This window comes from Nycticebus coucang, chromosome 13 (genome assembly GCF_027406575.1).
Source record: "Nycticebus coucang isolate mNycCou1 chromosome 13, mNycCou1.pri, whole genome shotgun sequence".
Taxonomy (NCBI): Eukaryota; Metazoa; Chordata; class Mammalia; order Primates; family Lorisidae; genus Nycticebus; species Nycticebus coucang.
Window position 1 is genome coordinate 100,824,839 of NC_069792.1, and position 15,802 is coordinate 100,840,640.

The window sequence follows — 15,802 nt, forward strand, 5'->3', positions numbered from 1 at the left end:
GGAAAAGGTCACTTCATAGTGCTAGAGGTCCACTTCACCAAGACGATGCGTCAGTTCTAACTTGCAACCTTGGAAAAACCGCCACAGAATGGATGGAGCAAACATTTATAGAGCTACAGGGAGAAATTCCAAATCCACCAGTGTAGGAGGAGAATTCAACGTATTTCTCTCAATTTAAGAAAGGTCAAAAAGACCAAAAAAAGATGAAGATAAAGAAGATTTGAACTCTAAAGTTAACAAGCTTGACTTGATGGACACGCACAGACCATTCCCTGCAGCAGTGAAGGGATGCACCTTCTTCTCAGCCACATGGAGCATTTATAGGAAAAGGAAGCTTGGGGCCATCAACAAGTCTTAAGAAATTTCAAAGAAGCACTGTCACATAAAATAATTTCTCTGAACAAAATGTAACTGTTAGAAGATTTTTTTTAAGAAAATTAAAAATTCCTATGTATTTAGAAGTTTTATAATTTGCTTCTTAATACGTAATGGAGGGCCGGGTGCAGTGGCACATGCGTGCAATCCCAGCACTCTGGGAGGCCAAGGCGGGTGGATTACCTGAGCTCAGGAGTTTGAGACCAGCCTGAGTAAGAGCAAGACCCTGTCTCTAAAAAATAGCCAGGCGTGTGGTGGGCGCCTGTAGTCCCATCTACCAGGGAGGCTGAGGCAAGAGAATCACTTCAGCCCAAGAGTTTGAGGTTGCTGTGAGCTGTGATGCCACAGCACTCTAACAAGGTTGACAAAGTAAGACCCTGTCTCAAAAAAAAGTTAATGGGTCAGAGAAAAATTATAATGAGTAAAATTTTTAAACTGAATAATAATGAAAATACTATGTATCAAAACTTGTAGGATGTAGTAAAAGCAGACCTTTAAAGGGAAATTTTTTTTTTGTAGAGACAGAGTCTCACTTTACGGCCCTCGGGTAGAGTGCCGTGGCGTCACACAGCTCACAGCAACCTCTAACTCTTGGGCTTACGCGATTCTCCTGCCTCAGCCTCCCGAGCAGCTGGGACTACAGGCGCCAGCCACAACGCCCGGCTATTTTTTTGTTGCAGTTTGGCCAGGGCTGGGTCTGAACCCGCCATCCTGGGCATATGGGGCCGGCGCCCTACTCACTGAGCCACAGGCGCCGCCCTTTTAAAGGGACATTTATTGACCCTAAATGTTTACGGTAGACAGTAGAGAGGCTAAAATGCATGGGCTAAACACACAATTTTAAAAATTAGAGGGAAGAATACAGGATATACTCAAAGAAAGGTGAAAGAGGAAATGCTGAAAAAGGAAAACCAGTCAAAAATCAAAACACGCATAAACAGAACAAAGCCAACAGTGAGTCCCTTAAAAATATTAATAAAAAAGACAAAGCTCTGAAAAGATTGATCAAGAAAAGCAAAACGAAGTCAGGAATGAAAGGAGTACAAACCCTTGATCACACAGGTGTAAGAGGGACCTACGGACATCTCATGCCACTGCGTAAGAAAACCTAGACGGAATGGGCAAATTCCTAGAAAGATTTACCATAACAAACTCAAGAAGAAAAAAGGACTTAAATGGTGTTGTATTTGTTGTAACAGTAGAATACATAATATAAAACAGGGGAAGGAAAAAGAGAACATATTTTAAAAATTGAAGAAGAGGGAATACTTCTAAACTCATTCTGCCAAGCCAGTGTCACCCTGATACTGGTGCCAGCCAAGCACACCATGAAAAAAGAAAATCACAGGCCGGTCTCCCTGATGAAATAGATGCAGCCATCCTCAGCCAAACACTAGCAAACCAAATTCAGCATTGAAGATCATTCCCCATAACCAAGTAGAATTTTTCACTAGGATGCAAGAATGGTTCAGCATACTCAATTCAACAAACATGACACACCGTGTTATTGGAATGAAGGATTGAAACCACACGAACATCTCAATAATTGCAGAAAAAGCATTTGGCAAAATTCAACATCCTTTCCTCATAAAAACTCTCAACAAATTAGGTATAGAAGGAATGTATCTAAACACGGCCAAGGCCACACATGGCAAGCCCCCAGCTAACATACTCAATGGTGGAAAGTTAAAAGCCTTTCTCTGAGATTAGGAACAAAGAGCAGGTGCCCACTCTTACTACTTGTATTCAGTAGAGTACTGGAAATCCTGGCCGGAGTAATTAGGCACACAAATTGCAGAGGAAGGTGTTAAATCATCTCTGTTTACAGATGACATGATCATATATATAGAAACCCTAATGACTCCACCACAAAACTATCACAACTAATAAGTGAATCCAACAAAGTTGCAGGATACAAAATCAAAAGCATTTCTATACAGTAACAGTGAACTCTGTTCATTCAAACTGTGTCTCAGAAGAAAAAGAATACACAATGGGATATGACAATTTCTTCAATAAGTGGTGTTGGGGAAACTGGATTTCCACATGCAGAGGAATGAAAATGGACTCCCATCTCACACCATGTACAGAACATCAACTCAAAATGGGTTAAAGACCTTTGTGCAAGACCTGAAACCGTGAAACTACTAGAAGGACATGCAGGGGAAAAGCTTCTTAACATTGGTGCTGGCAAAGATGCCTTGAATGTGACCCCAGAAGCATAGGCAACGGAAGTGAAAATAGGCAAATACTCTTGCCTGAAACTAAACAGTTTCTATGCAGCAAAGGAAACAACCCGCAGAATGGAAAAAAGAATTTTCAAACCATGTATCTGATTAAGGGTTAAAATCGAAAATATATAAGGAACCCAAATAACTCAACAGCAAAAAAAAAAAATACCCAACCTGACTTTTCTACGTGAGCAAATTACCTCAGTAGACATTTCTTAAACACACAAAAGCCAGTGGTAAATGACAGGGCTCAGTATCACTGATCACTAAGGAGATGCAAATTAAAACCAAGACGAGGCATCACGTCACACCTGTTAGAAATAGATAAATGCTGGCCAGGATGTGGGGACAGGGAGCCCTTACTCACTGTTGGTGGGAATGTGAATGAGCACAGCCATTACGGAGAACAGGAGGTTCCTCAGCAGATTAAAATAGAAGCACTGTGCAATCCAGCAATCCCACGCTGGGTGTGCGTCCAGCGTGTGGGGAGTCTCGCTCCCGCGCTCACTGCAGCACTTCACGGCAGCCAAGACAGGGACCAACCTGAGTGTCCATCAGTGGATGGATGGAGAAGGGAAGCGTGGTGCATTCGCACAATGGCTGAACATCCAGCTTTTTTTTTTTGTAGAGACAGAGTTTCACTTTATGGCCCTCGGTAGAGTGCCAGGGCATCACACAGGTCACAGCAACCTCCAACTCCTGGGCTTAAGCAATTCTCTTGCCTCAGCCTCCCAAGTAGCTGGGACTACAGGCGCCTGCCACAACGCCCAGCTATTTTTTTTTTTTTTTTTTTTTTTGGTCGCAGTTTGGCCGGAGCTGGGTTTGAACCCATCGCCCTCGGTATATGGGTCCGGCGCCTTACCGACTGAGCCACAGGAGCTGCCCGAACATCCAGCTTTTTAAAAGAGGGGAAGCCTGTGGTTTGCGACAACATGGAGGAAGCTGGAAGACACTGTTCAGTGAAATAAGCCAGGAACCCAAATGCCATGAGATCTGACTTGAATGTGGAACCTGAAATAATGAAACTTACTGAAGCAGAGAGTGAAACGGGGCAGGTGGGGAGATGCTGGGCCAAGGGGCACGGCCTCCATTAGACCCGGGGAGTAAGCCGGGCTCTGCTGTACCTCGTGGTGGCTGCAGGCAGTAATGATGTGTCATGTGCTTAAATTTTCTCACCATGGAAATGGTCAGTATGTGGGGGATGGATATGCTAATGAGCTGAACTTAAGTACTTCACAGTGACACACACGTCAAAACATCACGCTGTAGATCATAAGTGTATATGATTTGGCAACTGTCAATGTGAAGACAAAGAGAATAATCCCTACATCATTCTACGAGACTGATGAAAACGTAGAGTTCAATACACATGCAAAAGTCCTAAAAGAAATGTTGTCAAGCTAGATCCACCAGTGAGAGAGAATTGAGCACATCCAAGTTGAGTTTACCCCAGAAATGCAAGAGTGGTTTAATGCTAGAAAATCCACACCTGTCATTCATCACATTAACAGGTTAAAAGAGGAAAAACTAAGCCAGGGCAGGGGTCTGTGCCCCGTAACCCCAGCACCATGGGGGGCTGAGGCAAGAGGATCGCCTGAGCCCAGGAGCTGGAGACCAGCCTGGAAAACACAATGAGACTTCGTCACTAAATAATAATAATCATGGTTAATTAATTAAAGAGAATAATAATCATCTCAATAGATGCAAAATAAAAAATCTTATGAAATTGAACATCTATCCAGGATTTTTAAAAAAGAAAAACTGTGATTGAAACCTCAGCAAACTCCCTTAGTCTGATTAAGAGTATCTCAATAAACCTAAAAATATTCTTAATGGAGCAATGTTGAAAGCATTTCTTCTAAAATTAGGAGCAAAACACTATCACATCTCATCAACACTGCACCAGAGGTGCCTCAGGGTCAGACAAGGAAATACATGAAAGCTGTTATTATTAGTAATAACAGGACTATCTTCAAAGGAAACCTAAGCAAATTTGGGGGCAAATTATTAAAAATAATGAGAAATTGGCATTTGGCTGATTATACGCTTAATTTACAAAAATCACACACATTTCTATATACCAGCAACATGGAATCAGAAAATATAATTTTTTAAAGAGACATTTACATAAAAAACAGAAGTCTACGTGTTTAAAAATATTAAAGATATCCCTAGAGAAATCATTGTTGAAACATGTTCGAGAGCATTAAAGAGGCACAGAGGGACCTGTCACAGACACAGACAGGGGACTCAGCATAAAGCCTTCAGCCTGAGCAAGTCCAGATTTACTGCAATGCCCAGTGAAAACCCAGGTGTCACAGATGGAGCTTGACAAGATGATTCTAAAACATATATGGTAGGCCTGGGTGCCGTGGCTCACGCTTGTAATCCCAGCACTCTGGGAGACTGAGGCAAGAGGATCGCTTGAGCTCAGGAGTTCAAGACCAGCCTGAGCAAAAGGGACACCCCGTCTCTACTAAAAATAGAAAAACTAACCAAGTGTGCTGGCAGGCGCCTATAGTCCCAGCTACTCAGGAGGCTGAGGCAAGAGAATCGCTTGAGCCTAGGAGTGTGAGGTTGCTGTGAGCCAGGTTGATACCATAGCATGTTAGCCTGGGCAACAGAGTGACATTCTGTCCCCCAAAATAAACAAAATAAAATATATATGGAAGAGCACAGTCCAGAATATCCAGGGTGCCCTTGGCACTAACAGGGGAGGTGGAGTCCAGCCCTACCTAAGCTCATCCTTTAGCACAAAGGTGTGATGCCTCAGACAGCCAGGTGACAGTGCGGGCGAGGCGAGCTTACGCGGGCGAGGCGAGCTTACGCGGGCGAGGCGAGCTTACGCGGGCTCCATGAGGACCCAATACAGAGCCACATAGAGACCACGTGAGCAGAGGGCGTGAAGCAGGGCGCCAGGGAAGGGGGGAGGATCACAGGCAGCACATGCAGATCCAGGGATCAGCGTCTGGGTCAGAGCCCACATGTGTCAGTAAGATGGGGAAAAACCAAACAATCCAAATTTAAAAATGGGCAAAAGGCATGAACATACTTTTCACAGAAATGAAACACAAATATAAACATATGAAAAATTCCAACCTCATTAGTAATCAGAGAAATGCAAATTAAGACCACAATTAGATACTATTTTACACTCAGCAGACTGGCAAAAATTGAGGAGTGTGACAGTATTGAATGCAGGGTGGCCTGTGAGTGTCCTGAAATGCGTGGACTTCTGTGGGATACCATACCTTATGGCCACAATGGACAGCAGCCCAGGTCTTCTGATTCCTGGTACATCCACAAACCAGGCCCCAGCAGCCACCCTGAACAGCGACTCAGAGACACCAGGCTCCTGCCAGGGGTAGATACGAGGGTGCCCCAAGCAGTGCTGCTGTTTTACCAAAAACTGGAAATGCTGTTTGTATCCACTGAGAGAAGGACTATGAATGATGATACAGCCACACTGTGTCATTTTATGCATCAGTGAGAATTATGAACCATGGCTGCGCACAGCGCATGGATGAGTCTTGGAAATAAGGTTGGATAAAGAAAAGCAAGCTTTGGAAGAATACTAATAGTGTGCCTCAATTTTCATGAGCTAAGAAATAAGCAGAGTTTAAAAATATATCATTAAGCAGTAAATACGCTTTACCAGCATTGTCTGCATAAAATAATACAAAAGTGTGTAAAAAACACAAAGCAAGGGGATATAAGACATCCAGTTTAGAAACAAGGTTACACAGAGGTGCAAGCAGGTGGGCAGAGTGGGGCTAGCAGGTCCGAGATGTGGTTCAGAGGGGTCATTCCATTGTTACCCTTGGGTCATTAGTATGTGCTGACGGCTTATACTGCCAACACATAGTGATGCTGACAGTGTAAGGATCAAGGAACGCATCAGAAAAAGAACACAGGTGACAACATTGGGACTGGCTGGGGTTTTATACAGATGTGACGTCCAACTTCTCCACATTCCTAAAACCCACCGCTCCAGATTCTAATACACTGATCCCACAATTCCAATTCCCAGATACTGCACAAGAGTGCTGAGCAGTATCTGGGAACTGGAATTGTGGGATCAGTGTATTTGCATATTTTGAATCAAACAAAAGCTTGATAAAAGATCTATAGAGAAAAATTAATCCACATGAAAAAAGCCAACAATCCCATATATCAACGGGCAAGAGACATGAATAGAAGCTTCTCTAAAGAAGACAGACAAATGGCTAACAAACATATGAAAAAATGTTCATCATCCCTATTAGAGAACTGCAAATCAAAATCACCCTGAGATACCATCTAATCCCAGCAAGAATGGCCCACATCACAAAATCTCAAAACTGCAGATGCTGGCGTGGATGTGGAGAGAAGGGAACACTTTTACACTGCTGGTGGGACTGCAAACTAGTCCAACCTTTCTGGAAGGAAGTATGGAGAAACCTCAGAGCACTCAAGCTAGACCTCCCATTTGATCCTGCAATCCCATTACTGGGCATCTACCCAGAAGGAAAAAAATCCTTTTATCATAAGGACACTTGTACTAGACTGTTTATTGCAGCTCAATTTACAATCGCCAAAATGTGGAAACAGCCTAAATGCCCACCAACCCAGGAATGGATTAACAAGCTATGGTATATGTATACCATGGAATACTATTCAGCTATTAAAAAAAAAATGGAGACTTTACATCCTTCGTATTAACCTGGATGGAAGTGGAAGACATTATTCTTAGTAAAGCATCACAAGAATGGAGAAGCATGAATCCTATGTACTCAATCTTGATATGAGGACAATTAATGACAATTAAGGTCATGGGGGGGGGGAGGAAAAGCAGAGAAAGGGAAGGAGGGAGAGGGGTGGGGCCTTGGTGTGTGCCACACCTTCTGGGGGCAAGACATGATTGCAAGAGGGACTTTACCTAACAAATGCAATCAGCGTAACCTGGCTTATTGTACCCTCAATGAATCCCCAACAACAACAAAAAAAAGAGCAGGTGCTGGCAGTTCCCGCAATCTCAGGCTAAGAGTCCTGTCCCACAGGGACCCAGATGGGTATGTCTGCCTGCCAAGAGCACCTGGTGGCCACCCTCCTTGGCCCTGGGAGGGCAGGCTGGCACCTGGCTCCCCCATGGAGGCAGACCCCTAATGGTGGCAGGGCCAGACTTCCCAGGACAGGTCCCTTGGAAGGGTCACACTGCACTAACGGGCCAGGCCCACCTCTCAGGCAAATGCACACATGCTCCCAGCAGGGCCTGCCTGTCCCTATCTGAGGAGCCACCTGCCAGGCCCTCCCCTAGCTCCTGAGCACTATCCTGCTGGTCCCCTCATCAGCCATCCTCCCAGGAGGCAGCCTGCATGCTGAGAACGTCCGGCTGGGACCGAGGGCCGACAGATGGGTGCAAATCTGGCTCTGTAAGCTGGGGGAGCCCCTCCACTTGTCTGCACCTCAGACCCCCTGTCTTCTGCACAGAGACTAGGGTGGCCTCGGCCTTCTCGAGGACTTGGGACATGCAGCACAGCTGCCCGAGAAGGAGCCTGCTGAATGGAGGCTGACAGGAGCCTGAGCATGCAGTCCCTCTGCCTTTCAGGTGGCCAAACACTCATCTTTGCAAGAATTTCTACAAGTCTGTGCTGCACTGGGCGCATCAGCATTGCCCTGGGAGTGTGGGACACCATGGTGAGCAGAGGTCACCAGGAAGACTGCCTTCCCAAAGTGCCTGCAGCTCCCATGCCTCCATCCATCTGACCCTTCACTGGCTCTCATGCGTCCATCCGTCTGACCCTTCACTGGCTCTCATGTGTCCATCTGTCTGACCCTTCACTCGGTCCCACGCATCCATCCCTCTGACCCTTCACTCAGGGAATGCTGCCCTCCCAAAGCGCCTGCAGCACGCTCTCATGCGTCCATCCGTCTGATCCTTCACTCAGAAACAAACACGTGGTTCTGCCCACAGGGTGCGAGATCAGTGGAGGCCAGGCAGTGTCCTGCACATGCAGCTGTCTCCTCCCAGAGAAGCCCAGAAGCTAGTCCGGGATCAAATGTGTCAGGGAACCCTGGAGCCTGGGTGGTCAGAGGTTGGTAGGGAGGAGCAGGAGATAGTGTCCACGCAGCGGTACCTGGTGGAGAAGCCCCTTCCAGAGCCCCCAGACCTGTAAAGCCACCAATGTGTGATGCCAGCCTGAAAGAGCAGCAGGTGTGAGAGTCTAGCTGGCCAGGGCCACCAGGTGCACAGAGCCCAGCACAGCATGGGGGTGGGGATGCCCCAGAGGGCCTAGTTGGTGACACAGGGACTCCAAGATTATCCTCCATTCGTTACCCTGTGGGGTTTGGGGCTCACCTGGGACCATCGGCCCTCCCTTTCCCCTCCCTTGTGGAATGGGAGGATCTGTCCTGTGCCTGTCCCACCCTTGCTTGTAGAAGCAGGTGACTTGTTGATGTCAAGGCTCACGGCTGCAGTGGAGCTGGCCTGTGCCTTAAATTTCACCCCCATGACCTTCAGGTGAGACAAGGCATAGACATTAAGGTTGCTGCTGGGACTGGGCATGGTGGCTCGTACCTGTAACTTCAGCACTCCACAGGGAGGACTAGGGAGAATCCCTTGAGCTCAAGAGTTCAAGAGTGTCAGCCTGAGCAAGAGTGAGACCCTGAATTTACCAATAATAATAATAATAATAATAATATTAATAATTTTATATATATATAAACTAGCTTGGGTGGTGCCTGCAGCTCAAAGGAGTAGGACACCAGCCCCATATGCTGGAGGTGGCGGGTTCAAATCCAGCCCTGGCCAAAAACTGCAAAAAAAAAAAAAAAAAAAAACTAGCTGGGACTGTGGCAGGCACCTATAGTCCCAGCTACTCAGGAGGCTGCTGTGAGCTATGACACCACTGCACTCCAGCTGGGGCAACAGAGTGAGACTGTCTCAAAAAAAAAAAAAAAAAAAAAAAAAGTTGGTCATGGAAGGAGTTAAGACTTTGGTGCTATTAGAATGTATTTTGCATGTGAGAACACCCCATGAATGTGGGGTCTAGAGGCAGAATGCTGGGGTCTGCATGTGTCCCCTCCAAAATGTAGGTGCTGCCACTGTGACAGTGTAGAGAGGCCATGAGGCCCCTCCACTGTGATGGGATTAAAGCCCTAATTGGGAGGCTTCTCACAGCGCAGCGTCCGTCTGCCTCCCCCTCTGCCTCTGCCACGGGAGTATGCGGACAAGGGCTTTCATGGGACCAGACGTAGTGCTTCCATCTTGGACTTCCAGTTCCAGAACTGCAAGAGATAAATTCCTGTTGTTTGTGGGTCACCCACAACAGGTGTCCTGTTACGGTGGTGCACAGACTTGGAGGACACTGAGGAGCAGGACCAGCCCTCCGCAAGCCTCCCAGGATGCAAAGCATCTGGGAAGCCGCAGAGCTGGGTCAGAAGTGTGGGGCTCCCATGTGGGCTCCTGGTGCTCTCTCTCTCAGACTCATAAAAATGGCGCTTGGATCATTGATCTGTGTTTGGCTCCAGGAAGAAACTCCATCCCCAGGCTGTACCAGGCGGTATCCCAGCTGTGCCTGTGGGCCTGGCCTGCATGGCCAGAGAGACGAGCAGCATGTTCTCGGCGTGGCAGACTGGCTGGCAGCCCTGTTTCCATACGGATGATACAGGCCTGGGACAGCCTCCTTCAGGGTGGCTGGAGACAGAGACTGGCCCGTGCTTCACTGAGCTGGAGCTCCAGGCAGCCTGGGGGGCTGGACATGAGCCTGAGTCATGGGAGCCCCACATGGTGAAGTCATCCCCGACCTCCAGACAGAGGCCAGCCCCTGGCACCCTGAATCACAGCATCAGCCGCAGGGGGGCACCAAGCACCACTGCCCACGTGGCTCCACTGCTGGAAGGCCATGCCTGTGCAGGGGGCAGCCTCTGGCCCTGAGCAAGGTGTCCACCTCTCTAAGCCTTGGTGTCCCATCCCTGATGACACCACCCCATAGGCCGCGCTAAGCCAGCCTCCTGGCCTGGCTCCTTGGCAGCCAGCGCTGGCACTCTTCCTCCCAGTTGCCTGAGCATCTCCACATTGGGCTGAGTCATGATTTATGGCGTGAGGAAGGGGCTGCTGACCAGAGGCTGGATGTGCTCTCCAATCCCAGGGAAATGACTTGTGGACTTCCAGGCCTCTGGGATCCAGGTTGGGGGACTGGGCTGAGGTCCAACACTGGCAGGAGCAGAGGCCCTCAGAGGAGGAGCGTGGGGAGGCGGGGGGAGGATCCACACCTTGGGTGGGCTGGGCAGTGGGCAGAGCCATCTCAGCCATGTGAGGAGAAGTGAAGGCCCCTGTCAGGGGGTTGCTGAGGTCGATGCCATGAGAGCTGCGCCAGCCAGGAGGAGGCTACTAGGAAGGGGACAAACCACGGAGGAGGACAGGTCCTGGGCCGGAGCTGAGAAAAACTGACAGTGGAAGCCGTGACTGGAGGATGGGACTGAGATGGCAGAGCGAGGGTGTGGTGACAGCTATCTGGAAACCTCTGCCCTCGTGCTCAGCCCTGAGGGGTTGTGAGCAGCAGGCCCACCGCATCTGGGCAGCGTGGGGAATGCTGTGGTCAGCTCCGAGGACCAGGGGTGGCATTTGCTTCTGCCACATGGATGCTTCCTAAGCTCCTCCATCACCTTTCCCTCTGCCACACACCTGCCCCACCAGTCTGAGGCCCAGACATGAAGAAGCAAGGCCACACCAGCGACTGGGGACAGGCAGCACGAGTGCAGGCTACACCTGAGACTTGGGGCCATCGCTACTGAGGCAGGACAGCATGGGCTGAGGAGCCAGGGACTGCACGACTTGCTCTGGCAGCAGAGGGCTGCTTGGCCCCCTGATACCCTGAGACCTCTCCTGGCCTCTCACTCCCTTCCTCAAAGTGGACCACATGGCTCTGAATGGCTGTTGCCGTGTGAGGCCCATGGCATGGAGGCTGGCAGCTTAATGGCAGGTGTGTACAGAAGTTGTTAATGGCAGCAGGCCCTGAGCTGACAAGCCACGCAGCAACCGCTCACACTCACAGCCGTGTGCTCCTCTCCGCTCTCACAGCCTTTCTCCTGCCAGCGGCAAGAGCATTTTGAGGGAAAAATGCAAATTTGGGGGACATGAGGGAGCTCTTTGCCAAGCTAAAAATGGTGCTTTAATGAGGCCTCCCGCCCCTGGAGTAGAAGCAAGTTACAGTTCTGCATGTGCTGAAATTTGGAGCGGTAGGTGCCAAGGTCTAATCCCTGCTTACGCATAATCCCGCTCCCTTTCCAAGCAAACAGCAAGAGGGGCTGGACCATGGGAGAGGGAGGAGCAGCTGCCATAGGCAGAGCTTGCTACTGTATGGGAGCTCGCTCACCAGTGACAACACCTGGAGCAGTTCCCGGTCTCGGATCACAGACACCTCCTTTGCCTTGGTTTTTCCTTCAGACCCTCATCCATCTCCTTGGCAGCAGCACCAGATGAACCCGGAGCAGTCACTAGGCGCTGGGGGGCAGAGATCACAGCGATGTGGCCCCAGACCCTGCAGACATGGGCAGGAGGCAGTGCTGACAGTCGCAGAGCCGCTCACAGGCGGTGCGGGAAAGTTGGCCTTGTGGAGGGCCAGTCCCACGTCTGTTATGTGCAGCAGAGGGGACCTGCTGGGAGTGCCTGGCACACAGACCACCAAGGAATGGCTGCCTCCCTTCCCGTGCCTCTCTGGAGTAATGAAGGTGAATCCCTGCCCACCGAGCCTGAGGACTAACCCAGCACAGGGGCACCGGGGAGAAGGGGACTCAGCCTCGGAGTGTCGTGGGAGCTGCCCATGGTGCTTAAGCCTTCTGTGGACCAGCCTGCCCGATTGTATGTGAAACCAGCACATTGTACCCCTTGATTGCACTAATGTACACAGCTATTATTTAACAATAAAAATAAATAATTAAAAAAAAAAATAAAGGATGAGAATACTGAGACCCAGAGTCACACAAGAAAACAAATGGTGGGTTCAAGCCCAAGTCACCAGAGCCAGATCTAGGCCCCTGCTACATCCCTCATCACCTGCTTTTAAGATTTCAGTTCCCCAGCCACTGACTGTGTACTCAGGAGCCTGACTCTGCCTCCCAGCCACCGCCAGCTCTGGGCTCGTTTCTGAGTGATGATCCCCACCAGGCGGGGCTGAAAAGGGAGAAGTCGAGGCCTCCAAAAAGCCACACTAAGAAAGAAGCTGGTTCTTCCCGATCCTAAGGGAAGCCAGGAGGAAAGGCCACCACACATGGGCCCCACTGCTAATGCCCTTCCTGTTGCTGTCCGCACGCATTCTGTGAGAGCAGGGCCCACAGGCAGCTTAGGACAGTGACAGGTCTCCCAGTTAGGGCACAGCACACACCTGTCCATCCCGAGTGGTGCTTCACTGCCACTTCTGACTTCTGAAAGTGCCCATTAGGCCCGTGGAGCGTCTCCACCTGAAGACAGGCCTGGGCTCATTAGAGGCCCTTCACGTCCGAGGGTGCCCTCCTGGCAGTGCCAGGATAACACTACAGGAGACGGCTACTCTGCATGCTGCCACCATGGCTGTCCTCATCCCTGCAGAGCTTGGAAGCAGTGACTTCAGCACCCAGCTGCCATCCTGGCTCCTCTGTGTGCTAGGTAGGCCGCCTGACCCCCTGCCCCTCAGCCGCTTCATCTCTATGAGGGACTGCTTCCTGCTCTGCCTCCCTCCCAGGACAGCCCTAAGGCTCAGCTGAGTCACTTGTGGACACAACTGTCCCCCACTAGGTCTTGCCCAGGGCACAAGGCCCAGTTCCCTTCCCTCACCTGCCCACCGGGGCCTGTAGGCCTCTGCCTCACTTACAAGCTGGGGCACCACAATCTAGGGTGGCACTGAGGTGGGGAGCACACAGGCAATGGCTAAGTGGTGGGAAGGGCTGTGAGGGAGAAGCTGGTGCCAGCCCAGGCAGGGCTAGTGCTGCAGGGTGGTGGTGGGCAGCAGTGGTGACAGCACTGCCTGCAGAAGAGGGGACTATGGGCCCTGTCCTGAGTGCCAGCCAGTGAGCAAAGCAGGGAGGAGCCAGGGTAGGCACAGGGCCATGCTGGGCACAAGCCTTCCTGACGGGCACGCGGATGGGACCTGGCCAGGCCATGCTGCAGGCAGGCCCTCGTGTGCCTCCACACCTCGGGGCACCCTGCTTGTCTGCACTGCCAGCCTTGCAGATGCTTCCCCCAACTCCATCTCTCAATCTCTAAGTGGAGCAACAACCCTCCCTACTCCAGGGCTCTCCCTGTCAGGGCCATGCTGCGTGGTCCATGCCCTGCACGTGCTACCCAGCACCACCACCCTTATGGACCCCAGAGCCCGTGGGAGGTGGCGAGCTGAGGTCACTCCCAGCCGTCCTGCTAGACCCATGACCAGATTGAATGGCAGGGCTGGGAAAAGACATCAAGCCTTTTCCAGAAGACAGAGACCAATGGCACCCAGACGTTCCTGGCTTTTCATTTACACAGCAATAAAACCCTCCGTGGCTCCTTTTCACCTTCCTTCTTGGCAGAAAATGAGGAGAACCATGGGCTCCGGCCCTGGGAGTCTAGTGGTGGAAGCCTGGCAGTGTGTTCAGCTTTTCAATGAAACCTGTTTGAAATGAAATCTATACCTGTTTACAGCAGGCAGGGCCCAGATAGCCACATTCTATGGCATCCTCCAGGCACCAGAGTCTGCCCAGCTCCAGAGGCCTGTTCGGCCACCTTCCTGGCACAGAGACCCTCTTCATTCCAGCCTTGCCCTGTGGCCTCCTACTATAGCCTGAAGAAGCCATCAAATCCAGCCCAGGGGAAAGACCCTTGACCACCAGGCCCACCTGGCCACCCACTCTGGACCTTTTGAGTCCACAAACAGACCAAGTTACCTCCTGAGTCTTTAGAAGGCCCTGACCCTTAAAGGACCCTCTCAGGGTGGGTTTGCACCCTCTGGTCTCATCTCTGGAGGTCCCTCCTGGTGATGGAAGAAGTGTTGAGGCATCAGAGAGATCTGGGCGCAAATCTGGGCCTTTCCACTTGCTGGTGTGTGATCTGGGGCAAGTCCTAGCTCCTCTTGAGTGCAATACAAGTCACTTCCCGGGGTGGTTGTTGGGATGAGAAGGGGGTGAGAGCTGAGAGCCTGCAGTGGCTGTGCCGTGCTCCGGTGGCTCTGTGACTGAAGCCTGTACCCCACACCTTCCATTGCCCTGTACTGCCCTGCGCTGGACCCCCCCACCCCCCAGCAGGTCCTGGACACAGACTCAGAACCCAGTCCTGTGCTGACTGCCAGACAATACAGGGACACAGACTGTTGTGTCACCCTTGAGGAGGTGGAGGCCGTGATGGGAGGGGGACGACCATTAATGCAGAACTTAGTGCAGCAAGCAGGGACCAGGCAGCTCTAGATATGAAGACCACCGGCAGCTGGAAGGTAATGAAATAGTTTGGGACACTGCTCTCACCCCTGGGAGCCATTGAATAAGACACAAGTATTGCAAAAACAGAGATATCTTCCTTTTCCCCATTCTCCCAGTGACTAGTATGGAGGTCTCACTGCCGTCACCTTCACCGCCACACTTACCTTCACCATCACCATCTCTACCACCCTCACCATCACCACCACCCTCACCCTCACCATCACCACCACCCTCACCATCACCACCCCTATTACTATGGTTGCCAACATTATCACCGTTACATCAACACTGCTAACACCGTAACTACCACCTTCATCATCCACCGGTCAACACTATCATTATCACCACTGTCACCTCCACCAGCAGGAGAGGTCCCTGCTAAGTACTTCCAGGTTGCTAAAGCAATCCTGGGGTTCTGCCATTATACACATTTTAGCGGATAGCAATCAATGAGAGGAAGAAAGCTTAAGCCACTGGGCAAAATTGCAAACCAGTCATTGGGAAGCTGGGGCTACGGCCTGGTTCGGTCTGCCTCAGGGACAGTCCTTATTTTTTAAATAAACACCAGCAGCCACCCCTACTCAACACAATTTCTCAAGAGCGGAGGAGGACAAGAGACCAAGGCTACCCCTGTGGTCCAGGAGGGCACGGCTGCTCTGGGCCTAAGGTACTGTAGGGGACACAGACCCATTTGCATGCAATTTGCATACAGCTACTGAAAATAAGCCCACCACCACCCCCCACTCCCAAACTGCTCTGTTTCTGCCTTGAAAGGACCTTCCTATGCACAC